This window comes from Phyllobates terribilis, unplaced genomic scaffold (assembly GCF_046119375.1).
Source record: "Phyllobates terribilis strain yellow unplaced genomic scaffold, ASM4611937v1 Scaffold_1__5_contigs__length_1240528914, whole genome shotgun sequence".
Taxonomy (NCBI): domain Eukaryota; kingdom Metazoa; phylum Chordata; class Amphibia; order Anura; family Dendrobatidae; genus Phyllobates; species Phyllobates terribilis.
The window spans coordinates 137,542,090-137,567,965 of NW_027362761.1; positions in this window are offsets into that span (position 1 = coordinate 137,542,090).

A 25,876-nucleotide genomic window follows, 5' to 3' on the forward strand; every position below is an offset into this window, starting at 1 on the left:
GCTCCACCAGATTTAAAATTACTAATCATGTTTATCTGTATCTTGACTGGAAAATAATTTGGGCTTTGTAGCAGTGTGCAGCACTGATCCTATTAGGCCATCTATAACAAGCTCCACCAGATTTAAAATTAATAATAATTTTTAGCTGCATCTAGCCCGGAAAATAATTTTTCGGGCTCCGAGATGCGCAAGACACATAAGTGCCTTCTTGCTGCACTACCTGCAACATGACCCTCATATTGTCAGAATTCGAAGTAATCATGACTACTGGGTTGCCACACTCTTAGATCCCCCAAACTTTTCGATCAACCTTTTCATTTTAATAAAGACCAAAAAAATGGTCATTTTTGAAATTATAAGCATTAGCAGGTTATTAGAAACTGAAATCAAACAGTTTTTCAACTCAAAACTTTATTCTAGGTGATGTTACATTTTCACATAGGACCCCTTGTTCGAAAGGAGCTTCTGAACTCTCTCGTCCATTGAATTTTTCAGGTTTTGGATGGTTTCTGCTTCAATTGTTTTGCATGAGGATAGAATACCCTCCCAGAGCTGTTGCTTAGATGTGAACTGCCTCCCGCCATCATAGACACTCCTTTTGATGATGCTCCAGAGGTTCTGAATGGGGTAGAGGTCAGGGGAGCATGGGGGTCACACCATAAGTTTGTCCCCTTTTATGCCCATATCAGCCAGAGATGCAGATGTTTTGTGTGCAGCATGAGATGGTGCATTATCATGCAAAAAAATGATCTTGCTGTGAAATACACGGTTCTTCTTCTTGAACCATGGCAGGAAGTGCTGTTTGAGAAAATCCACATACATTATGGAGTTCATCTTTAGCGCCTTCAGGGATCCTAAAGGGGCCGACAATCTCTCTCCCCATGATTCCAGCCCAAAACATTACTCCACCTCCTCCTTGTTGGCGCTGTAGCCGTGTTTGCGTGGGGTGTCCATCAACCAGCCATCCTCCACTCCATCCATCTGGACCATCGAGCGCTGCACGGCACTCATCCGTGAACAAAACAGTTTTGAAATCAGTCTTCATGTAATGTTTGGCCCACTGGAACCGTTTCTGCTTGTGTGAAGCGGATAGAGGAGGTCGACAGGATGGCGTATGCATAGCTGCAAACCTCTGAAGGACCCTGCATCTTGTTGTTCGGGGGACGTTGGAGGCACCAGCAGCTTCAAAAACTTGTCTGCTGCTATGACAAGGCTTTTTTGCCGCTGCTCTTTTAACCTGACGTAATTGCCTGTAGGAAAGAGTCCTCAATTTGCCCTTATCAGCACGCACACGTGTGTACTGTGAATCAGCTACATACTTCTTGATTGCCAAGACACTTCATCCTGATCATCGCACAATGTTGATTGTAGTCATGCCTTGACCTAAACACTACACAATTTGTTGCTTCTCAGCAGCCGACACATCCTTTTTCTTTCCCATTTTGGCAAAAAATGTAGGCTGCTTAATAATGTGAGACAGCCTTCTGAAGTAGTCTTGCCTTTCATTGGACACACCTGCCAAACTAATTAGCACAGGTGTCTGCAATTGCTTACAGTGATATAAAGAGCCCTGACACACATCACCATCAATGAGCTTAACTGACAAACAAACAAATTCTTCCCTTATCACTCCTAAACACTTTTTGCATAATAATTTGGAACACAGTGTACATGTGCTTTTCCACAAAACACAAGTGGTTCACGTAGTGAATCTTACAGTTCTAACTTGCCAACCGTGGTCTGTATGGAGTTGTTCAATAAAGGGCCCAAAATTAAGATAACATAGATGGGAGAGGTCTCTATGAATAGGAATTCCTAAGTATTTGATATCCTGTGAGGGTAAGGCAAAGGGAAAGTTGGACTGGATGGAATCCTATATGGATTTGGGGAGGGAGACATCGAGGGCCTCAGACTTCGCTGCATTGATTTTAAAATGTGACCATGTAACAAAGTGATCTATTTCAGCCATAACAGCATGGATGGATATATGTAATTAAGTGATATATACTAGGACATCATCAGCAAATAGAGAGCACTTGTACTCCGTGCCTCCCACCTCAATCCACCTAATATTGGGGTTATGGCGAATTGATGAGTGCAGATGCTCCGTCACTAGGATGTATAAGAGAGGGGACAGAGGACATCCCTGCCTTGTCCCATTGGTGATTGTGAAAGGTGAAGGTGATGAAAATGTTCTGATGCACCCCCTGGGCCTTGGCACACCCGGAGCCGGACCCTTTTTGGTGGATGCTGGTGGTTGTAGTCTTCGGGGCGGCGACCCGGTTCCGTGACTCAGGGTGGTCAAACCAGTGGCGGAACTATTTATGTGGTTTTGATGTTTAAATGTCCGACTACGCCACCCGTGGATTGCAGTCAAAGTGAACCGCCGCTGCAGGGCAGACCGCTGAGGCTGGTGTTGTGGGTGCAGCAGAGCATAGCATAACTCCCCACGGGAGGAGTATAGCCTCAGGACAGTGTATGCGGAGGATGGGGGTGATGGTGCAGGGCAGCAGCAGTAACGACACGGAGTCAGTGATGCAGTCCAGGGCCTTTACTCACAGTTCTTATTATCCAGACCACGTCTGCAGGAAACGGCTGCCCACGTCGTACTGTGCTCACCAGGTGAGGGGCTCAGACAACTCCCAGATAACTTTGGAGCGCTTCACAGGACCCCCTTTGTGTGTCCTTTGTCTGGCCTTTCTTACCAACCCTTCTGTCCGGCTGCCTCGGGCCTCCTCTTGGTAAACTTGGCGCCAGTTTCCCTGACCTTATGTGTTGTCTTCCTAGCGGGTGTAGCGAGGGGCTGCGCCACATAAAATGTCACAGCCTCCTTTTTCTAGCTGAGGGTCGTTTCCTGCCTCCACTAGTTTCGGGGACCGGTCTCCCCCTTTGGCCTGACCCCTCCACTCAGGTGGATTCGGGCGTGCGTTGGCGACTCGCCCGTCCGCACCCCTGGGATCCCTTCGTTCCTCGTTCCTGGAGCCTTCTCCGCTCCTCTTCCTTCCTTCTCCCTCTTCCAGGCCTGGGCCTCTGTTACTAGGCCCGCCTCCGGAGCAGAGCTCATGCAGAGCCCCTGCTCCCTGCCACTTCTGCTCAGACTTCTCTGCACTGAACTAAGATGGTGCCCACCTTTTATTCTCCCTTCTCAATGCACCCAGGAACTGCTTCCTCCCTGCTCCTGCACTACAGGGTTCCCCTTCCTCAGTGTTCCCTCCCCCCACTCCAGCCAGGGACAGGGACTGTCATGCCCATCTCAGAGGCATATTGGTCGCCCTGCCCCACGGCAATGTGGTGTAATGCATGCAGGTGTCGGGTCCTGATCCACACTCCATCCTTACCTGAGAGTGAGATATCACACCTCTGGGTGAGGTGCAATACCTCTGTAGCAACCGAACCCTCAGGGTGCTACAGTTCCATTTATCTTCAGGTTAGGTGACGTATTGTGATACAGGGCCGTTATTTTGGCTATAAAAGGGTCCCCTAGACCCCTACCCCAAGCTTTTTAAGAGAATCATATATGGCGTGCCAGGAGACTCTATGGAATGCTTTCTCAGCATCCAATGAGAGTATCTAATTACAAATTTTTAACTGCATCTAGCCCAGGAAATACTTTGTGCCTAGTAGCAGTGTCTGCTAGTCAGCGGATTATCCCGGCTGTTAAGCAAGCTACACCACCTGTAGTTTGGACACTTAATTTTTTCAAAGGAAATGCTTCGGGACCACGGGATACTCAGTGAAGAGCATCAGGAGGCACCCCAAGGCACAGGGGCTGGGACTGGCAGTAGGATGCCTTGCGGTGGACAGCCGAGCTCGATCCTTATAAAAGCTTTTTAACTGCAGCAGCTTTAGTGGACACTACTGGAGCTGGAATTACGCGGCTGCTGGCATGAGACTTGCCCTTCAATAGATCCTTGTAAATGGATTTAAAGTGTATTCATTCAAATTAGAGAGACAATTTAAATTAAAAAGCTTAGAGCTGCCTCCACCACAGGGGGGCTCGCTCGACCCACCAGCGGACAGGCACCAGTATTGGGAGAGGGGGGCTGGCCGTCAGGGTTCACCGCGGCTCTGGCACAAACCCGGCGACACGGAGGTGGCACGGGCAGTAGCGGACTGAACGTGTCGGCTTCTCACTTTTTGGATTTTAGAAGGGCATGACATGCCTATATCTGTGTCTCCCCCTCCTTTTACTCCTCCACCTCTTTTCTTTTCACATGACTATATGTGCTTGTCACTTTTCCATGTGTTAGTTGTGTCTTCTGAGCAGTTTGTCAGCTTTTGGACACCTTTGAAGGTGTTTTCTATGTGTTTCTATGTGTTTTTGTTTGCCTGCCATTGGTTTTAAAGGTGTTCGAAGGTGTTCGACGAACAGTTCGACGAACAGTTCGGCGAACACACGGGTGTTCGACGAACCGAACCGAACTCGAACACTGCGGGGGTGGCTCAACACTAGTGGAGACAATGAGGAAGACTATGATGAAACTCAAATACCTGATTGGAGCGACAACTTTAGTTTTTTGTCAGGGCAGGAACAGGTTGGCTCTGAGGACGACGGGTGTGATAACACACAGGGTGATGATGATGAGGTTGGAGATCCCACTTACTGTCAACCCACAGTCAGCCAAGACATGAGGTCAGCAGAGGAGGTGGAGGGGGATGCTAGTGATGACGAGGTCAGTTTGCGCCTTCCTGGACAGAGACGTAGTACTGGAAGCACGTCAACAACTGCATCCTCAAACACAACTCTGCCTCTGACCACAAGTCGTGGTGGCTCTTCAGGTCGCATGGGTGCTAAGCCTTGCATAGCCTGGGCATTTTTTCAGATCAATAAAGATTACCCAACTCGTGTTATCTGTAACATTTGTCAGCAAAAGCTAAGTAGAGGCCAAAAAATACATAGTTTGAGTACTTCATGCATGAACCGGCACATGGACATGAAGCATAAGTTGTAGTGGGAAGCTCACTGTGCTACAATGTGGCCTAGCCGGCCGGGCCAACCGCCGTCTGCCACATCTTGAGCATCCGCGGCCTCTTCATGCTCTGTTACTGGGGGACAGCAGTCACACCTGTTTTGGGATGCAGACCTGCCACCTCTTTACCCGCAACAGCCAGCGTGATTGGCAGGTCATCATTTTCTTTGGAGGTGGTAACACCAGCTGGTGTTGAGCGCTGTCCGACTTCGATAGCACCACCTTTGGATCAAGGCAACCTAACATGTCCGCCTGCATATTCCTCACAGACCGGCAGTTTGCCGGGGACACCCTTATCAACCCTGTCTAAGCACAACAGCCAGCCCTCGGTCCCTCAGATGTGGACAAGTAAAAGACCATTTCCTCCTAGCCATGAGAAAGCTAAGAGGTTGAATTTCACCATCTGCAAGCTCTTGGCTACAAAAATGCTGCCTTTCCACCTGGTGGACACGGAGGATTTTCGAGACCTTATGTCCGTCGCAGTGCCCCAGTACCAGATGCCCAGTCGGCACTACTTCTCAAAGAAAGGTGTGCCTGCGCTCCACCAGCATGTCGCACACAACATCACCGCTTCTTTGAGAAACTCTGTGTGTGACAGGGTGCATTTCACCACAGACACTTGGATGAGTAGGCATGGACAGGGGCGTTACATGTCGCTGACTGGACACTGAGTAACTTTGGTGACAGCAGGACAAGGGGCTGCTGTCCAAGTCTTGCCGTCCCCACGAGTTGTGCGTCAATCCTCTATCTCAAAGTTCCTCCACTGCTTCTGCCTCCTCAACCTCCTCTCGGTCCTCCACCTGCACCCAAAGCCTGTCTGGTCATGCCACAAGCTTTCTAACTGCGCAGAAGGGATCCTGCACACCTCTTTACTATGCTGGCAGTAGGGCTCAACTTCATCAGGCGATTTTTACTTTGAAATGTCTGGGAAATGTGAGTCACACAGCTGAGGAGTTGTGGTCAGCTCTGGAGAACCAATTTCATAAATGGTTGTCTCCACTGGACCTGAAACCAGGGAAGGCCGTGTGCGACAATGCTGCAATCCTGGGTCCGGCCCTTCACCGGGGCAATGTCACACACGTGCCTTGTATGGCTCAAGTGTTGAACCTGGTTGTCCAGCAATTTTTAGACCACTATCCCTGACTAGATGGCCTTTTGCAGAGGGCACGGTTGCTGTGTGCTCACTTCCGCCGTTCGCATCCCGCTGCTCAGCGACTTACATCTCTACAGAAGTCGTTGGGCCTGCCACTTCACCGGCTAAAATGCGATGTGCCTACCCGGTGGTATTCAACTCTACACATGTTTCAGCGACTGTGGCAGCACCAACAAGCCCTGGTGCAATACGTTCTGACGTATAGCCTGGGCCAACGAGATCCAGAGGTGGGGCAAATCACGCTGGAGGATGGTCTCAGATCAGGGACCTATGCACCCTTCTGCACAGTTTTGAAATGGCGACAAAGATGTTTAGTGCTGACGATGCCATTATCAGCATGACTATTCCGGTGATTTACATGCTGGAGCACATGTTAAACAGAATTCGGAGTCAGGTGGTGGCACAAAAGGAGGTGGAGGAAGTAGAGGAGGAGGAGTTGTATGCGGAAGGGCTAACATCTGCAAGGTCCAGACGGTCGGCAGCACCAAGGCGGCAGGCATGTGAGGGTGGGGGAGATGGTTTTACCACGGCACATGGTAGCAGCCAAACTAGTGAGTAAGGTGCAGGAGCCCAGGAAGAAGGGGAGGACGAACTGATGGAAGACTCATCAGATGAGGGAGACCTTGATCACATTTCTGTTGTGTGAGGTTGGGGGCAGAGGACAGAGGAAGGAAGCATGATTGTTACCTCGCCACCAGCGCAACAGGGACTTGGTGCTCCTGGATGCGCAAGACACATGAGTGCCTTCATACTGCACTACCTGCAACATGACTGTAGCATCGGCGTCTCTGCCCCTTGTTAGGCAGAGACGCCGTCCCTCTAACCTCCCCGCTCCTGGCGCTGCTTTCTCTAGCGCTTCTCTCCCCGCAGCTTCCGACACACGCTCCTTCCTCGGCTGTGTGCTTGGGGTGCGCTCCCCCTCTCTTAAAGGGACCGCGCGCGCCGACCTAAGGAGTCCCCGGCCAATTGCCGGAGGACCTCCCATATATAAGGCACCTCCTCCAAAATGGAGGTGCCCAAGCAAAGTTGTTTGCACTGTGTCTGATCTGTGCTTCAGCCCTCAGGTCCCGCTGCTAGGCTGACTTCTCGTCCTGCCTGCCAGACTTTATCGGCCCATTACCTGCCAGCCTGCTCACCTGGAGCGCTCATCTGTTACCTGCCGGTTACCTGCCTTGGCTATCTGTCCGCTCACCTGGGAGCATCCGCCTGCCTTGTCTGTCAGACCGCTCACCTGGGAGCGCCCACCAGTTACCTGCCAGTTACCTGTCTCATCTGTCTGCCCGCTCACCTAGGAGCGCCCACCTGTTTCCTGCCAATTACCTGCCTCATTTGTCTGCCCGCTCACCTGGTAGCGCCCACCTGTTACCTGCCTCGTCTGTCTGCCGGCTCCCCTGGGAGCACCCACCAGTTACCTGCCACTTACCCGCCTCGTCTGTCTGCCTGCTCACCTGGGAGCACCTGCCTGTTTCCTACCAGCCTGCCTGGAGACCCTGCCGTCACTTGCTGTGACCACCTTCCTGGTAAACCTAAAGACTGCTTCTTGCCCTGCTTTCTCGAACTGTGACCACCAGTCTGCTACCAGAGACTTCCGCCTGCTTGCCGTGTCCATCCGCCATACCGGTCAGTCCCAGCCACCTGACCCGTGGGAGCCACCTGCTCTCCTACAAGGTCGTCCCCAGAGTAGCACCTGGTCCCTCAGCCCGGATCCTCCCTGGTCACGGTGTCGTTAGCTGCCGTACGGCCAGGGTCGGTTCGGGTGGATACTTAGTCACGCCCCTCTGGGTCGCTCCTTGCACCTCGGCACAGAGGTTCCAACACCCGGACCCGAAAACAGCTTGCTCGGGCCATGGAACCCGGTGGCACCCAAGCTCCCTCGCTCTCTGACCTATACCAGGAAGTCTCCCGTCAGAGATCCCAGCAGGAGTCCATCCTGAACCACCTGCGGAATGTCCACTCCCGCCTGGACACACTGACTGCTCCACCTGCAACCCCCGCAAGTCGCACGACTCGCACCCCGGCAGCGCCGCTGCCCACCAATACCATGGCATCCTGCCCCGGACCCCGGCTTTCTGCACCTCCTCGTTTCGGAGGCGACCCCGCTCAAGCTTGGGGCTTCATAAACCAGTGCACCCTGCACTTTGAACTCTTGGCTCACCAGTTTATCTCCGACCGGGCCAAAGTGGCATTCATCATGTCCCATCTCACTGGGGAGGTACTGGCATGGCTTTACCCCCTGTGGGAGAGAGGGGACCCCTAGTGTGCGACCTGTTGTCTTTCCTCACTGCTTTCCGGAGGGTCTTCGATGAACCGGGACGAAAGACCTCATCTGCCTCCTCTCTGCTACGTCTCCGCCAAGGGAGTCTCACCGTGGGCCAATATGCCATACGGTTCCGCACCCTCGCTTCTGAGCTTGCCTGGGATAACGAGGCCCTGGTGTCGGTCTTCTAGGAGGGTCTTTCCGGTCAGATTAAAGATGAGCTCGCCGGTCGGGACATTCCTACCACCCTGGATGACCTGGTGTCGCTGGCTACCCGGATTGACATCTGGTTTCAAGAACGCACCAAAGAGACCACCCGTGAGAGAAGGTTTCCCCGCCTAGCTCCTACTTTCCAGAGACCTGTCTCCTCTTCTGTCACTCCCCGGGTGCACTCACCCAAGCCCATGCAGATCGACCAGGCCAAGATGATCAAATCTCGCCAAGACTCACGCCGAGCCGAGGTGAGCTGTTTCTATTGTGGCAGTAAGGAGCACCTGATCCGTTCCTGCCCGGAGAGGCCGGGAAACTCCAGTGTCTAGCACCGCTCGGAGAAGTCGCCCTAGACAAAAGTAAGTCCTCTCCAACCCTGACTTTGTCTGTATCTATCTCCTGGGGATAGAACCGTCACTTTGAACTCGCCCACCTGGATTCTGGATCCGCTGGTAACTTCATCTCCCAATCCCTGGTTGAGAAATACCGTATTCCCACCAAGTCTCTGGCTGAACCTCTGTCAGTCGCCTCCGTGGATGGACGACTCCTTCCGGTGACCATCCTGCACGTCACCGAACCCAAAACCCTGCAGGTGGGAATGCTGCACTCTGAGGTAATCTCCTTCCATGTGTTGCCCGGACTCTCCCACTCACTATTGCTAGGTCTACCTTGGCTCCAGACACATGAACCCGTGTTGAACTGGCATTCCGGTGAAGTACTCAGGTCGGGGCCGCTCTGCCATAAGACCTGCCTGGTTCCGGTTCGTCAGGTTCATCCTCCACCTACCCCAGCTAATTTACCCGGTTTTCCGGCTCCTTACTGGCCCTATGCTGATGTCTACGGTAAAAAGGAAGCAGAGACATTGCCACCTCATAGGCCATATGATTGCCCGATCGACCTGGTACCTGGCGCCACTCCACCCCGTGGGCGTATTTATCCGTTGTCTGCGGCTGAAACGCGGGCCATGTCTGAGAACATAGAGGAGAATCTGGCCAGGGGATTCATCCGGAAGTCTACTTCCCCGGCTGGAGCCGGATTCTTCTTTGTCAAAAAAAAGGATGGCTCGCTACGCCCCTGTATTGACTATAGAGGACTAAATCAGATCACGGTTAAAAATAAATACCCCCTTCCGCTCATCTCTGAGCTATTTGATCGCCTTAAAGGCACCAGGATCTTTTCCAAGCTGGATCTACGTGGAGCATATAACCTGGTCCCTATCCGTCAAGGAGACGAGTGGAAAATGGCATTTAATACCTGGGACGGACACTATGAGTACCGTGTGATGCCCTTCAGCCTCTGCAATGCTCCCGCCGTCTTCCAAGAACTGGTCAACAACATCTTCCGTGACCTTCTTTACTCCTGCGTGGTGGTATACCTGGACGACATCTTGGTCTTCTCTCCGGATCTTCCCACACACCGGAGGGATGTTCGTCAGGTCCTGCTTAGGCTCAGGCAGAACCACCTCTATGCTAAATACGAGAAGTGCCTTTTTGAGCAGACCTCTCTTCCATTTCTAGGCTATGTTATCTCCCAGACAGGCTTGCGAATGGATCCCGAGAAGCTCTCTGCTGTCCTAAAGTGGCCCCGTCCGGAAGGCTTGAAGGCGATACAGCGATTCCTGGGCTTCGCTAATTACTATCGTCTCTTCATTCCTCACTTCTCGTCTCGGACTGCTCCCATATCTGTGCTCACCCGTAAGGGAGAGAATCCCAAGGTATGGCCACCCGAAGCTGAGGAGGCCTTCCTTTCCCTGAAGCAAGCCTTCTCCTCTGCCCCTGTGCTGCACCGTCCGGACTGCAACAAACAGTTCTACCTGGAGGTTGATGCTTCCTCCTCAGGAACCGGAGCGGTGCTCACTCAAAAGTCTTCATCCGGGAGAATGGTAACCTGCGGCTTTTTCTCCAAAATCTTCTCCTCCTCTGAGTGCAATTACTCCATAGGAAACCGAGAACTGCTGGCCGTCAAATTGGCGCTGGAAGAGTGGCGCTATCTGCTTGAAGGGGCTCTATACCCGGTGATCATCTACACGGATCACAAATACCTGGCATATCTCCAAAATGCCCAGAGACTTAATCCACGTCAGGCCCGGTGGTCTTTGTTTTTTGCCCGCTTCGATTTCATCCTTCATTTCCGCCTGGCGGACAAGAATGTCAAAGCTGATGCCTTGTGCCGATCCTTCCTGTCCTCCGACCAAGAGGAGGAGCCTATGCACATTATCGACCCCTCCAAGGTGATGAATGTGGCCCCCTTGGATTTGTCTCGTCTACCACCCGGCAAGACATTCGTGGCGTCTCCTGACAGTGAGAAGGTTCTTAGCTGGGGTCATTCTTCTAAACTAGCTGTCCATGCCGGCCAAAAGAAGACCTTCCTACTCATTTCCCGGCATTACTGGTGGTCTACCCTGCGTAAGGATGTGGTAGACTTCGTCTCTGCCTGCTCATCTTGTGGCCGCAACAAAGTTCCCAGACACTTACCAGCTGGTCATCTCCTGCCGCTTCCCATACCTGTTGCCCCGTGGCAACACATCGCTATGGACTTCATTACCGATCTCCCTGTTTCTGCTGGGTGTACTGTCATTTGGGCTGTCGCGGACCGCTTTTCTAAAATGGCCCACTTCATTCCCCTGCCTGGTCTCCCGTCTGCACCTGAGCTGGCTAAGGACTTTATCCGCCATATCTTCCGTCTCCATGGCCTACACCTCCACATCATGTCGGATCGAGGGGTTCAGTTCACCTCACGCTTCTGGAAAGCCACATGTAAACTGCTGGACGTCACCCTGGATTTCTCCTCCGCTTACCACCCTCAGTCCAATGGTCAAGTGGAGCGGATCAATCAGATCCTTACCAGCTATCTTCGGCACTTTGTTAATGCCCACCATTCTGATTGGGTGGACCTCCTTCCTTGGGCCGAATTCTCTTATAATAACCACGAGAGCAAATCCTCTTCCAAGTCCCCGTTCTTTATTGTCTATGGCCAGCACCCCCGGATTCCATTTCCCATCTCCGCCTCTGTGGACAGCCCTGCCGCGCTGTCTCTTGTCAGCGAGTTTTCTACTATTTGGGAGAGCACTAGGTCCGCACTTCTTCTGTCCTCCGAGCGGATGAAGAGATATGCTGATAAGAGACGTCTGGATCCGCCTCAATTCCGTCCGGGAGACAAGGTTTGGCTCTCCTCCTAACATGTACTGCTCAAGATACCCTCCTACAAGTTAGGTACTCGCTTCATCGGCCCTTTCGAAATCCTCAGGCAAATTAATCCAGTGGCCTACAAATTAAAACTCCTGGCAACCTTAAGGATTCCCAACTCCTTCCACGTATCTCTCCTCAAACCCGTTGTCTTTAACTCTTTATCCAACAATCCAGGTACTCCCCCTGCTCCGGTTTCCGCTGAAGACGTCTTTGAGGTAGAGAGTATTCTGGCCACCAAGAGGGTATGAGGAAAGACCTTTTTTCTGGTAGATTGGAAGGGGTTTGGTCCTGAGGAAAGAACTTGGGAACCCAGGGAGAACATCAACGCCCCGCTTCTCCATGAAAAATTTCTTTCTGGCCTAAAAAAGAGGGGGCCTAAAGGGGGGGGTACTGTAGCATTGGCGTCTCTGCCCCTTGCTAGGCAGAGACGCCGTCCCTCTAACCTCCCCGCTCCTGGCGCGGCGTCCTCTAGCGCTTCTCTCCCCGCTGCTTCCGGCACGCGCTCCTTCCCCGGCTGTGTGCTTAGGGCGCGCGCGCGCTCCCCCTCTCTTAAAGGGACCGCGCGCGCCATCCTAAGGAGTCCCCGGCCAATTGCCGTGGGACCTCCCATATACAAGGCACCTCCTCCAAAATGGAGGTGCCCGAGCAAAGTTGTTTGCACTGTGTCTGATCTGTGCTTCAGCCCTCAGGTCCAGCTGCTAGCCTGACTTCTCGTCCTGCCTGCCAGCCTATTATCTGCCCGTTACCTGCCAGCCTGCTCACCTGGAGCGCTCACCTGTTACCTGGCGGTTACCTGCCTTGGCTATCTGTCCGCTCACCTGGGAGCATCCGCCTGCCTTGTCTGTCAGACCGCTCACCTGGGAGCGCCCACCAGTTACCTGCCAGTTACCTGCCTCGTCTGTCTGGCCGCTCACCTGGGAGCACCCGCCAGTTACCTGACTCGTCTGTTGGCCCGCTCACCTGGGAGCGCTAACCTGTTACCTGCCAATTACCTGCCTCGTCTGTCTGCCCGCTCACCTGGGAGCGCCCACCTGTTACCTGCCAGTTACCTGCCTCGTCTGTCTGCCGGCTCCCCTGGGGGCACCCACCAGTTACCTGCCACTTACCCGCCTCGTCTGTCTGCCCACTCACCTGGGAGCACCTGCCTGTTTCCTGCCAGCCTGCCTGGAGACCCTGCCGTCACTTGCTGTGACCACCTTCCTGGTAAACCTAAAGTCTGCTACTTGCCCTGCTTTCTCGAACTGTGACCACCTGTCTGCTACCAGAGACTTCCGACTGCTTGCCGTGTCCATCCGCTATACCGGTCAGTCCCAGCCATCTGACCCGTGGGAGCCACCTGCTCTCCTACAAGGTCGTTCCCAGAGTAGCACCTGGTCCTTCAGCCCGGATCCTCCCTGGTCAAGGTGTCGTTAGCTGCCGTACGGCCAGGGTCGGTTCGGGTGGATACTTAGCCACGCCCCTCTGGGTCCCTCCTTGCACCTCGGCACAGAGGTTCCACCACTCGGACCCATAACAATGACCCTCGAATTGTGAGAATTAGAAATAATCCTGACTACTGGGTTGCCACACTGTTAGATCCCCGGTACAAAAGTAAATTTGCAGAAATTATTCCTGCCATAGAAAGGGATGCAAGCATGCCAGAGTATCAGCAGAGACTGTTGCAGAATCCTACATGTGCTTTTCCACCAAACACCAGTGGTGCACGTAGTGAATCTCACAGTTCCAACTTGCCAACCGTGGGACCGTCGAGTGTTCAGCACTCAAACCGTAACAGAAACACAGTATCTGCTGGTAACATCAATTTTGTGGAATCATTTCACCACTTTTTCAGCCCATCCTTTGCAAAGCCACAGGAGACAAGAAGTCTGACACATAGTCAACGCCTAGAGACGATGGTACAGGAGTATCTCCAAGTAAACATTGAAGCCATGACTGTGTCACTGGACCCTTGCTCTTTTTGGGCTTCCAATCTGGAGATCTTGTCATGCCCCGCAGCCAGCGTTCTGTCTGAACGTGTGTTCAGTGCTGCTGGTGGTGTGCTGACAGATAAGCGCACGCGGCTCTCCACTGAAAATGTAGACAGACTCATCTTCATAAGGATGAACAAATCATGGATCCGAAACGACTTTTCTACCCCTGTGTCATCCTGGGGAGAGTAAAAGCTTGATGATTGGTTAAAATCACCTCACCAACCGTTTTAAGCTTTCAAATTACTAATCATGTTTATCTGTATCTTGGCAGGAAAATTATTTGGGCTTTGTAGCAGTGTGCAGTACTGATTCTATTAGGCCATCTATACTAAGCTCCACCAGATTTAAAATTACTAATCATGTATATCTGTATCTTGGCTGGAAAATAATTTGGGCTTTGTAGCAGTGTGCAGTAATGATTCTATTAGGCCATCTATACTAAGCTCCACCAGATTTAAAATTACTAATCATGTTTATCTGTATCTTGGCTGGAAAATTATTTGGGCTTTGTAGCAGTGTGCAGTAATGATTGCATTAGGCCATCTATACTAAGCTCCACCAGATTTAAAATTAATAATAATTTTTAGCTGCATCTAGCCCGGAAAATAATTTTGGGGCTCCTAGATGCGCAAGACACATGAGTGCCTTCTTGCTGCACTACCTGCAACATGACCCTCAGATTGTCAGAATTCGAAGTAATCCTGACTACTGGGTTGCCACACTCTTAGATCCCCCACACTCTTCGATCAACCTTTTCAATTTAATAAAGAACAAAAAAATGGTCATTTTTGAAATTATAAGCATTAGCAGGTTATAAGAAACTGAAATCAAACAGTTTTCAACTCAAAACTTCTTTCTAGGTGATGTTACATTTGCATAGGACCCCTTGTTCGAAAGGAGCTTCTGAATTCTCTCGTCCATTGAATTTGTCAGGTTTTGGATGGTTTCTGCTTCAATTGTTTTGCATGAGGACAGAATACCCTCCCAGAGCTGTTGCTTAGATGTGAACTGCCTCCCGCCATCATAGACACTCCTTTTGATGATGCTCCAGAGGTTCTGAATGGGGTTGAGGTCAGGGTAGCATGGGGGTCACAACATAAGTTTGTCCCCTTTTATGCCCATATCAGCCAGAGATGCAGATGTGTTATGTGCAGCATGAGACGGTGCATTATCATGCATGAAAATGATCTTGCTGTGGAATACATGGTTCTTCTTCTTGAACCATGGCAGGAAGTGCTGTTTTAGAAACTCCACATACATTATGGAGTTCATCTTTAGCCCTTCAGGGATCCTAAAGGGGCCGACAATCTCTCTCCCCATGATTCCAGCCCAAAACATTACTCCACCTCCTCCTTGTTGGCGCTGTAGCCGTGTTTGCGTGGGGTGTCCATCAACCAGCCATCCTCCACTCCATCCATCTGGACCATCGAGCGTTGCACGCCACTCATCCGTGAACAAAACACTTTTGAAGTCAGTCTTCATATATTGTTTAGCCCACTGGAGCCGTTTCTGCCTGTGTGCAGTGGATAGAGGAGGTCGACAGGATGGCTTACGCACAGCTGCAAACCTCTGAAGGACCCTGCATCTTGTTGTTCGGGGGACGTTGGAGGCACCAACAGCTTCAAAAACTTGTCTGCTGCTATGACAAGGCTTTTTTGCCGCTGCTCTTTTAACCTGACGTAATTGCCTGTAGGAAAGAGTCCTCAATTTGCCCTTATCAGTACACACACGTGTGTACTGTTAATCAGCTACATACTTCTTGATTGCCAATACACTTCATTCTGATCATCGCACAATGTTGATTGTAGTCATGCCTTGACCTAAACACTCCAAAATTTGTTGCTTCTCAGCAGCCGACACATCCTTTTTCTTTCCCATTTTGGCAGAAAATGTAGGCTGCTTAATAGTGTGGGACAGCCTTCTTAAGTAGTCTTGTCTTTCATTGGACACACCTGCCAAACTAATTAGCACAGGTGTTTGCAATTGCTTACAGTGATATAAAGAGCCCTGACACACATCACCATCAATGAGTTTAACTGACAAACAAACAAATTCTTCCCTTATCACTTCTAAACACTTTTTACATAATAATTTGGAACACAGTGTACATGTGCTTTTCCACAAAACACCAGTGGTTCATGTAGTGAATCTTACAGTTCTAACTTGCCAACCGTGGTCTGTATGGAGTTGTTCAATAAAGGGCCCAAAATTAAGATAACATAGACGGGAGAGGTCTCTATGAATAGGAATTCCTAAGTATTTGATACCCTGTGAGGGCCAGGCAAAGGGAAAGTTGGACGGGATGGAATCCTATATGGATTTGGAGAGGGAGACATCGAGGGCCTCAGACTTCGCTGCATTGATTTTAAAATTTGACCATGTAACAAAGTGATCTATTTCAGCCATAACACAAGGGATGGATATATGTTATTGAGTGATATATACTAGGACATCATCAGCAAATGCAGAGCACTTATACTCGGTGCCTCGCACCTCAATCCACCTAATATTGGGGTTATGGCGAATTGATGAGAGCAGGTGCTCCGTCACTAGGATGTATAAGAGAGGGGACAGAGGACATCCCTGCCTTGTCCCATTGGTGATTATGAAAGGTGATGAAAATGTTCTGACGCGCCCCCTGGGCCTTGGGACACCCGGAGCCGGACCCTTTTTGGTGGATGCTGGTGGTTGCAGTCTCCGTGGCGGCGACCCCGTTCCAGGGCTCAGGGCGGTCAAACCAGTGGCGGAACTATTTATGTGGTTTTGATGTTTAAATGTCCGACTATGCCACCCGTGGATTGCGGTCAGAGTGAACCGCCGCTGCAGGCCAGACCGCTGAGGCTGGTGTTGTGGGTGCAGCAGAACATAATATAACTCCCCACGGGAGGAGTATAGCCTCAGGGCAGTGTATGCGGAGGATGGGGGTGATGGTGCAAGGCAGCAGCAGTAATGACACAGAGTCAGTGATGCAGTCCAGGGCCTTTACTCACAGTTCTTATTATCCAGACCACTTCTGCAGGTAACGGCTGCCCACGTCGCATTGTGCTCACCAGGTGAGGGGCTCAGACAACTCCCAGATAACTTTGGAGCGCTTCACAGGACCCCCTTTGTGTGTCCTTTGTCTGGCCTTCCTTACAAACGCTTCTGTACGGCAGCCTCAGGCCTCCTCTTGGTAAACTTGGCGCCAGTTTCCCTGACCCTATGTGGTGCCTTCCTAGCGGGTGTAGCGAGGGGCTGCGCCACATAAAATGTCACAGCCTCCGGTTTCTAGCTGAGGGTCGTTTCCCGCCTCCACTAGTTTCGGGGACCGGTCTCCCCCTTTGACCTGATCCCTCCACGCAGGTGGATTCGGGCGTGCGTTGGCGACTCGCCCGTCCGCAGCCCTGGGATCCCTTCGCTCCTCTTTCCTGGAGCCTTCTCCGCTCCTCTTCCTTCCTTCTCCCTCTTCCAGGCCTGGGCCTCTGTTACTCGGCCCGCCTCCGGAGCAGAGCTCATGCTGATCCCCTGCTCCCTGTCACTTCTGCTCAGACTTCTCTGCACTGTACAAAGATGGTGCCCTCCTTTTATACTCCCTTCTCAATGCACCCAGGAACTACTTCCTCCCTGCTCCTGCACTACAGGGTTCCCCTTCCTCGGTGTTCCCTCCCCCCACTCCAGCCAGGGACAGGGACTCTAGTGCCCATCTCAGGGGCATATTGGTCGCCCTGCCCCACGGCAATGTGGTGTAATGCATGCAGGTGTCGGGGTCCTGATCCACAATCCATCCTTACCTGAGAGTGAGATATCACACCTCTGGGTGAGGTGCAATACCTCTGTAGCAACCGAGCCCTCGGGGAGCTACAGTTCCAGTTATCTTCAGCCTAGGTGACGTATTGCGATACAGGGCCGTGATTTGGGCTATTAAAGGGTCCCCTAGACCCCTACCCCAAGCTTTTTAAGAGAATAATATATGGCGTGCCAGGAGACTCTATGGAATGCTCTCTCAGCATCCAACGAGAGTATCTAATTACAAATTTTTAACTGCATCTATCCCAGGAAATACTTTGTGCCTAGTAGCAGTGTCTGCTAGTCAGCGGATTATGCCAGCTGTTAAGCAAGCTACACCACCTGTAGTTTGGACACTTAAGTTTTTCAAAGGAAATGCTTCGGGACCCCGGGATATTCAGTGAAGAGCATCAGGAGGCACCCCAAGGAATAGGGGCTTGGACTGGCGGTAGGACGCCTTGCGGAGGACCGCCGAGCTCGATCCTTATAAAAGCTTTTTAACTGCAGCAGCTTTAGTGGATGCTACTGGAGCTGGAATTACGCGGCTGCTGGCATGAGACATGCCCTCCAATAGATCATTGTAAAAGGATTTAAAGTGTATTCATTCAAATTAGAGAGACAATTTAAATTAAAAAGCTTAGAGCTGCCTCCACCACAGGGGGGCTCGCTCGACCCACCAGCGGACAGGCACCAGTATTGGGAGAGGGGGGCTGGCCGTCAGGGTCCACCGCGGCTCTGGCACAAACCCGGCGACACGGAGGTGGCACGGGCAGGAACGGACTGGCCGTGTCAGCTTCGCACTTCTTTGCTTTTAGAAGGGCATGGCATGCCTATATCTGTGTCTCCCCCTCCTTTTACTCCTCCAACTCTTTTCTTTTCACATGACTATATGTACTTGGCACTTTTCCATGTGTTAGTTGTGTCTTCTGAGCAGTTTGTCAGGTTTTGGACACCTTTGAAGGTGTTTTCTATGTGTTTCTATGTGTTTTTGTTTGCCTGCCATTGGTTTTAACGGTGTTTGAAAGTGTTCGACGAACAGTTCGACGAACAGTTCGGTAAACACATGGGTGTTCGACGAACCGAACCGAACTCGAACACTACAGGGGTGGCTCAACACTAGTAGTTATGTGGCGTACACCAGAATCTTTTAAACAGATATATTGGTGTCTGGCAATCCCTGCTTGTTCATTGGCTCTGTAAAGAGCGCCAAACGTGCTGGGCGGAGACCCGAGCTCTCGCCCGAGTAACCTGGAATTGCTCGGAGCTCGCCAAACATCCCTAGTAGCGTGATGCTCAGGCAAGTAACGAGCAGTGTCGAGCATGCTCGCTCAACACTACTAAATACCCTTTATTATTTATCATTATTTTTGCACTGTGCGATTTATCCATTTACTTCAAGTTATTTGGGTATTTTGCTTGTTTTTGTTTTTCTCTGTCTAGTGGCCTTGTGTGAACATGCATTTACATTTTGCATGCACATCAATTTATGTTTCAGTTCAGACTCCCAGGCTTTTTCTTTGCAGTTTACTGTGCTTCAGTGCATTTAAGGGTGTGGCCGCCCTTTGTCTAAGCTGAAAGGTTCATTCTGCCTCTTAGGTCTATGCTTCTACTACGGGTTCAGTCTCTCTGCCCTTATTCATATGTATGTCACTTGACAAATGGTAAGGTTTAAATATTAGAGTTAGGACTGTCCCATAAGGGTTACCGTGACATGGTGGGATGGCTTTTACATTATTTTTATCAAAATTATGTTAACTAAATACCCTTTATTATTTATCATAATTTTTGGACTGTGCGACTTATCCATTTACTTCCAGTTATTTGGGTATTTTGCTTGTTTTTGGTTTTTCTCTGTCTAGTGGCCTTGTGTGAACATGCATTTACATTTTGCATGCACATCAATTTACGTTTCAGTTCAGACTCCCAGGTTTTTTCTTTGCAGTTTACTGCGCTTCTGTGCATTTAAGGGTGTGTCCGCCCTTTGTCTGAGCTGAAAGGTTCATTCTGCCTCTTAGGTCTATGCTTTTACTACGGGTTCAGGCTCTCTGCCCTTATCCATATGTATGTCTCTTGACAAATGGTAAGGTTTTAATATTAGAGTTAGGACAGTCCCATAAGGGTTACCGTGACGTGGTGGGATGGCTTTTACATTATTTTGATCAAAATTATGTTAATTAAATAACCTTTATTATTTATCATTATTTTTGCACTGTGCGATTTATCCATTTACTTCCAGTTATTTGGGTATTTTGCTTGTTTTTGGTTTTTCCCTTTACTGAACATGGTAGATAAAAAAAAACAATTGTGAAAGTGTACTTCTTTGGCAATGTCAACGCACTTGGAATTTTTTTATCTGTTTTCCAGTACACTATGTGGTAGAATGAATGGTGTCATTCAAAAGTACAACTCGGCCCACAAGAAGCAAATGCTCATATGGCTATTTTGATAGAAAAACTAAAAGTTCTGGCTCTTGGAAGAAGAAGAGGAAAAAATTAAAACAAAAAAATGAAAAATGACAATGGCATGAAAGTGTTAAGAAAGTAGTAAAAGATTGTGGAATCGAATATTTTAGTTTTCAAACTGTATTTCACTGTTTTTTATTTATACTTGATGATTAGTGTTGAACGAACATGCTCGACACTGCTCGGTACTCGCCCGAGCATCACGCTACTCGGGATGTTCGGCGAGCACCGAGCATTTCCGGGTTACTCGGGCGGGAGCTCGGGTCTCCGCCCTGCATGTTTGGCGCTCTTTACAGAGCCAATGAACATGCAGGGATTGCCAGCCAGTCACTGTAATGCTGCAGCCATGTTGGTTGTGGGCATTACAGTGATTGGCTGGCCGCACAGCGTCACCTCGAGTATTTAAAACGGGGCGCCGCCATCTTGGACACAGTCGCTCCGGATTAGACAGTGTAGGGACAGTGCTGCTGATTTAGGGAGAGACATAAAATGCAAAATAGTTAGTGTAGGGTCTGTAAAGGCTACCAGAACAAACAAACAGTCCTTTTCAGGACTAATATCCATCCCAGATACAAGACAGGCAGGCTGTATAGGAGACGCAGTGGTTATACCAGCAAACGCTGCATTACAGTCCTGTGTGCTCCTGTTGCTGAAATTGCTGGACTTAGCACCAGGTGTCGGGGGCCAGGAAAAATCCTTTTTTTTTCATCTAAATCCTCCTTTTTTTTTCCTCCTTCACACTGTACAAATACCCGTCTTATTAACCTTATGGTGCCCACCCCCCCCAAAAAAAAAGCGTGTCTCTGATTTTTCAGACACAAATATAACTGTTGAAAATAGTCTGGTGTAGGCTAGAGAAACAGAAGTGTTGTTTTGCACTTCCACGGTTCAAACCTCTGTATTATCCATTTTGAACCATATGTATCTTAAAAAAAAAACAGTTTGAGTGTGTTGCTCACTGTTCAGCCGCAAATATCTCTATTTAAAAAAGTGTGGTATACCCCAGTAAACAAAAACTGTGGTTTTGCCATCCCACGGTAAAAAATCTCTATTATTCAGGTTTTGGTAGTTTTTTCCGTAAAAAAAAACAGTAGTGTCTCCTGACTGTTGTGACACAAAAATATATCTGTTGAAAATAGTCTTGTGTAGGCGCGAAATCCCAGTGTGGTTTTGCAGTTCCACGGGTCAAATCGCTGTACTATCCAGTTTTGGGCCTTTGGTATCTAAAAAAAAGCAGTTTGAGTGTGTCGCTCACTGTTCAGCCGCAAATATCTCTATTTAAAAAAGTGTGGTATACCCCAGTAAACAATAACTGTGGTTTTGCCATCCCACGGTAAAAAATCTCTATTATTCAGCTTTTGGTAGTTTTTTCCATAAAGAAAAACAGTAGTGTCTCCTGACTGTTGTGACACAAAAATATATCTGTTGAAAATAGTCTTGTGTAGGCCCGACATCCCAGTGTGGTTTTGCAGTTCCACGGGTCAAATCGCTGTACTATCCAGTTTTGGGCCTTTGGTATAAAAAAAAAAGCAGTTTGAGTGTGTCGCTCACTGTTCAGCCGCAAATATCTCTATTTAAAAAAGTGTGGCATACCCCAGTAAACAATAACTGTGGTTTTGCCATCCCACGGTAAAAAATCTCTATTATTCAGGTTTTGGTAGTTTTTTCCGTAAAGAAAAACAGTAGTGTCTCCTGACTGTTGTGACACAAAAATATATCTGTTGAAAATAGTCTTGTGTAGGCCCGACATCCCAGTGTGGTTTTGCAATTCCACGGGTCAAATCGCTGTACTATCCAGTTTTGGGCCTTTGGTATTTAAAAAAAAAGCAGTTTGAGTGTGTCGCTCACTGCTCAGCCGCAAATATCTTTATTTAAAAAAGTGTGGTATACCCCAGTAAACAATAACTGTGGTTTTGCCATCCCACGGTAAAAAATCTCTATTATTCAGGTTTTGGTAGTTTTTTCCGTAAAAAAAAACAGTAGTGTCTCCTGACTGTTGGGACACAAAAATATATCTGTTGAAAATAGTCTTGTGTAGGCCCGACATCCCAGTGTGGTTTCGCAGTTCCACGGGTCAAATCGCTGTACTATCCAGTTTTGGGCCTTTGGTATCTAAAAAAAAAGCAGTTTGAGTGTGTTGCTCACTGTTCAGCCGCAAATATCTCTATTTAAAAAAGAGTGGTTTACCCCAGTAAACAATAACTGTGATTTTGATATCCCACGGTAAAAAATCTCTATTATTCAGCTTTTGGTAGTTTTTTCCATAAAGAAAAACAGTAGTGTCTCCTGACTGTTGTGACACAAAAATATATCTGTTGAAAATAGTCTTGTGTAGGCCCGACATCCCAGTGTGGTTTCGCAGTTCCACGGGTCAAATCGCTGTACTATCCAGTTTTGGGTCTTTGGTATCAAAAAAAAAAGCAGTTTGAGTGTGTCGCTCACTGTTCAGCCGCGAATATCTCTATTTTAAAAAGTGTGGCATACCCCAGTAAACAATAACTGTGGTTTTGCCATCCCACGGTAAATAATCTCTATTATTCAGGTTTTGGTAGTTTTTTCCGTAAAGAAAAACAGTAGTGTCTCCTGACTGTTGTGACACAAAAATATATCTGTTGAAAAAAGTTTGTGCAGGCCCGACATCCCAGTGTGGTTTCGCAGTTCCACGGGTCAAATCGCTGTACTATCCAGTTTTGGGACTTTGGTATCTAAAAAAAAAGCAGTATGAGTGTGTCGCTCACTGTTCAGCCGCAAATATCTCTATTTAAAAAAGTGTGGTATACCCCAGTAAACAATAACTGTGGTTTTCCCATCCCACGGTAAATAATCGCTATTATTCAGGTTTTGGTAGTTTTTTCCATAAAGAAAAACAGTAGAGTCTCCTGACAGTTGTGACGCAAAAATGTATGTGTTGAAAATAGTCTTGTGTAGGCCCGACATCCCAGGGTGGTTTCGCAGTTCCACGGGTCAAATAGCTGTACTATCCAGTTTTGGGCCTTTGGTATTTAAAAAAAAAGCAGTTTGAGTGTGTCGCGCACTGTTCAGACGCAAATATCACTATTTAAAAAAGTGTGGTATACCCCAGTAAACAATAACTGTGGTTTTGCCATCCCACGGTAAAAAATCTCTATTATTCAGGTTTTGGTAGTTTTTTCCGTAAAGAAAAACAGTAGAGTCTCCTGAATGTTGTGACACAAAAATATATCTGTTGAAAATAGTCTTGTGTAGGCCCGACATCCCAGTGTGGTTTCGCAGTTCCAAGGGTCAAATCGCTGGACTATCCAGTTTTGGGCCTTTGGTATCTAAAAAAAAAGCAGTTTGAGTCTGTCGCTCACTGTTCAGCCGCAAATATCTCTATTTAAAGAAGTGTGGTATACCCCAGTAAACAATAACTGTGGTTTTGCCATCCCACGGTAAAAAATCTCTATTATTCAGGTTTTGGTAGTTTTTTCCGTAAAGAAAAACAGTATTGTCTCCTGACTGTTGTGACACAAAAATATATCTGTTCAAAAATAGTCTTGTGTAGGCCCGACATCCCAGTGTGGTTTCGCAGTTCCATGGGTCAAATCGCTGTACTATCCAGTTTTGGGCCTTTGGTATCTAAAAATAAAGCAGTTTGAGTGTGTCGCTCACTGTTCAGCTGCAAATATCTCTATTTAAAAAAGTGTGGTATACCCCAGTAAACAATAACTGTGGTTTTGCCATCCCACGGTAAAAAATCTCTATTATTCAGGTTTTGGTAGTTTTTTCCGTAAAGAAAAACAGTAGTGTCTCCTGACTGTTGTGACACAAAAATATATCTGTTGAAAACAGTCTTGTGCAGGCACGACATCCCAGTGTGGTTTCGCAGTTCCACGGGTCAAATCGCTGTACTATCCAGTTTTGGGACTTTGGTATCTAAAAAAAAGCAGTTTGAGTGTGTCGCTCACTGTTCAGCCGCAAATATCTCTATTTAAAAAAGTGTGGTATACCCCAGTAAACAATAACTGTGGTTTTGCCATCCCACGGTAAAAAATCTCTATTATTCAGGTTTTGGTAGTTTTTTCCGTAAAGAAAAACAGTATTGTCTCCTGACTGTTGTGACACAAAAATATATCTGTTGAAAATAGTCTTGTGTAGGCCCGACATCCCAGTGTGGTTTCGCAATTCCACGGGTCAAATCGCTGTACTATCCAGTTTTGGGCCTTTGGTATTTAAAAAAAAAGCAGTTTGAGTGTGTCGCTCACTGCTCAGCCGCAAATATCTTTATTTAAAAAAGTGTGGTATACCCCAGTAAACAATAAATGTGGTTTTGCCATCCCACGGTAAAAAATCTCTATTATTCAGCTTTTGGTAGTTTTTTCCGTAAAAAAAAACAGTAGTGTCTCCTGACTGTTGGGACACAAAAATATATCTGTTGAAAATAGTCTTGTGTAGGCCCGACATCCCAGTGTGTTTTCGCAGTTCCACGGGTCAAGTCGCTGTACTATCCAGTTTTGGGCCTTTGGTATCTAAAAAAAAAGCAGTTTGAGTGTGTTGCTCACTGTTCAGCCGCAAATATCTCTATTTAAAAAAGTGTGGTATACCCCAGTAAACAATAACCGTGGTTTTGCCATCCCACGGTAACAAATCTCTATTATTCAGCTTTTGGTAGTTTTTTCCGTAAAGAAAAACAGTAGAGTCTCCTGACTGTGGTGACACAAAAATATATCTGTTGAAAATAGTCTTGTGTAGGCCCGACATCCCAGTGTGGTTTCGCAGTTCCAAGTGTCAAATCGATGGACTATCCAGTTTTGGGCCTTTGGTATCTAAAAAAAAAAGCAGTTTGAGTCTGTCGCTCACTGTTCAGCTGCAAATATCTCTATTTAAAGAAGTGTGGTATACCCCAGTAAACAATAACTGTGGTTTTGCCATCCCACGGTAAAAAATCTCTATTTTTCAGGTTTTGGTAGTTTTTTCCGTAAAGAAAAACAGTATTGTCTCCTGACTGTTGTGACACAAAAATATATCTGTTGAAAATAGTCTTGTGTAGGCCCGACATCCCAGTGTGGTTTCGCAGTTCCATGGGTCAAATCGCTGTACTATCCAGTTTTGGGCCTTTCGTATCTAAAAATAAAGCAGTTTGAGTGTGTCGCTCACTGTTCAGCCGCAAATATCTCTATTTAAAAAAGTGTGGTATACCCCAATAAACAATAACTGTGGTTTTGCCATCCCACGGTAAAAAATCTCTATTCTTCAGGTTTTGGTAGTTTTTTCCGTAAAGAAAAGCAGTAGTGTCTCCTGACTGTTGTGACACAAAAATATATCTGTTGAAAATAGTCTTGTGCAGGCCCGACATCCCAGCGTGGTTTCGCAGTTCCACGGGTCAAATCGCTGTACTATCCAGTTTTGGGACTTTGGTATCTAAAAAAAAAGCAGTATGAGTGTGTCGCTCACTGTTCAGCCGCAAATATCTCTATTTAAAAAAGTGTGGTATACCCCAGTAAACAATAACTGTGGTTTTCCCATCCCACGGTAAATAATCGCTATTATTCAGGTTTTGCTAGTTTTTTCCATAAAGAAAAACAGTAGTGTCTCCTGACAGTTGTGACGCAAAAATGTATCTGTTGAAAATAGTCTTGTGTAGGCCCGACATCCCAGTGTGGTTTCGCAATTCCACGGGTCAAATAGCTGTACTATCCAGTTTTGGGCCTTTGGTATTTAAAAAAAAAGCAGTTTGAGTGTGTCGCGCACTGTTCAGCCGCAAATATCAATATTTTAAAAAGTGTGGTATACCCCAGTAAACATTAACTGTGGTTTTGCCATCCCACGGTAAAAAATCTCTATTATTCAGGTTTTGGTAGTTTTTTCCGTAAAGAAAAACAGTATTGTCTCCTGACTGTTGTGACACAAAAATATATCTGTTGAAAATAGTCTTGTGTAGGC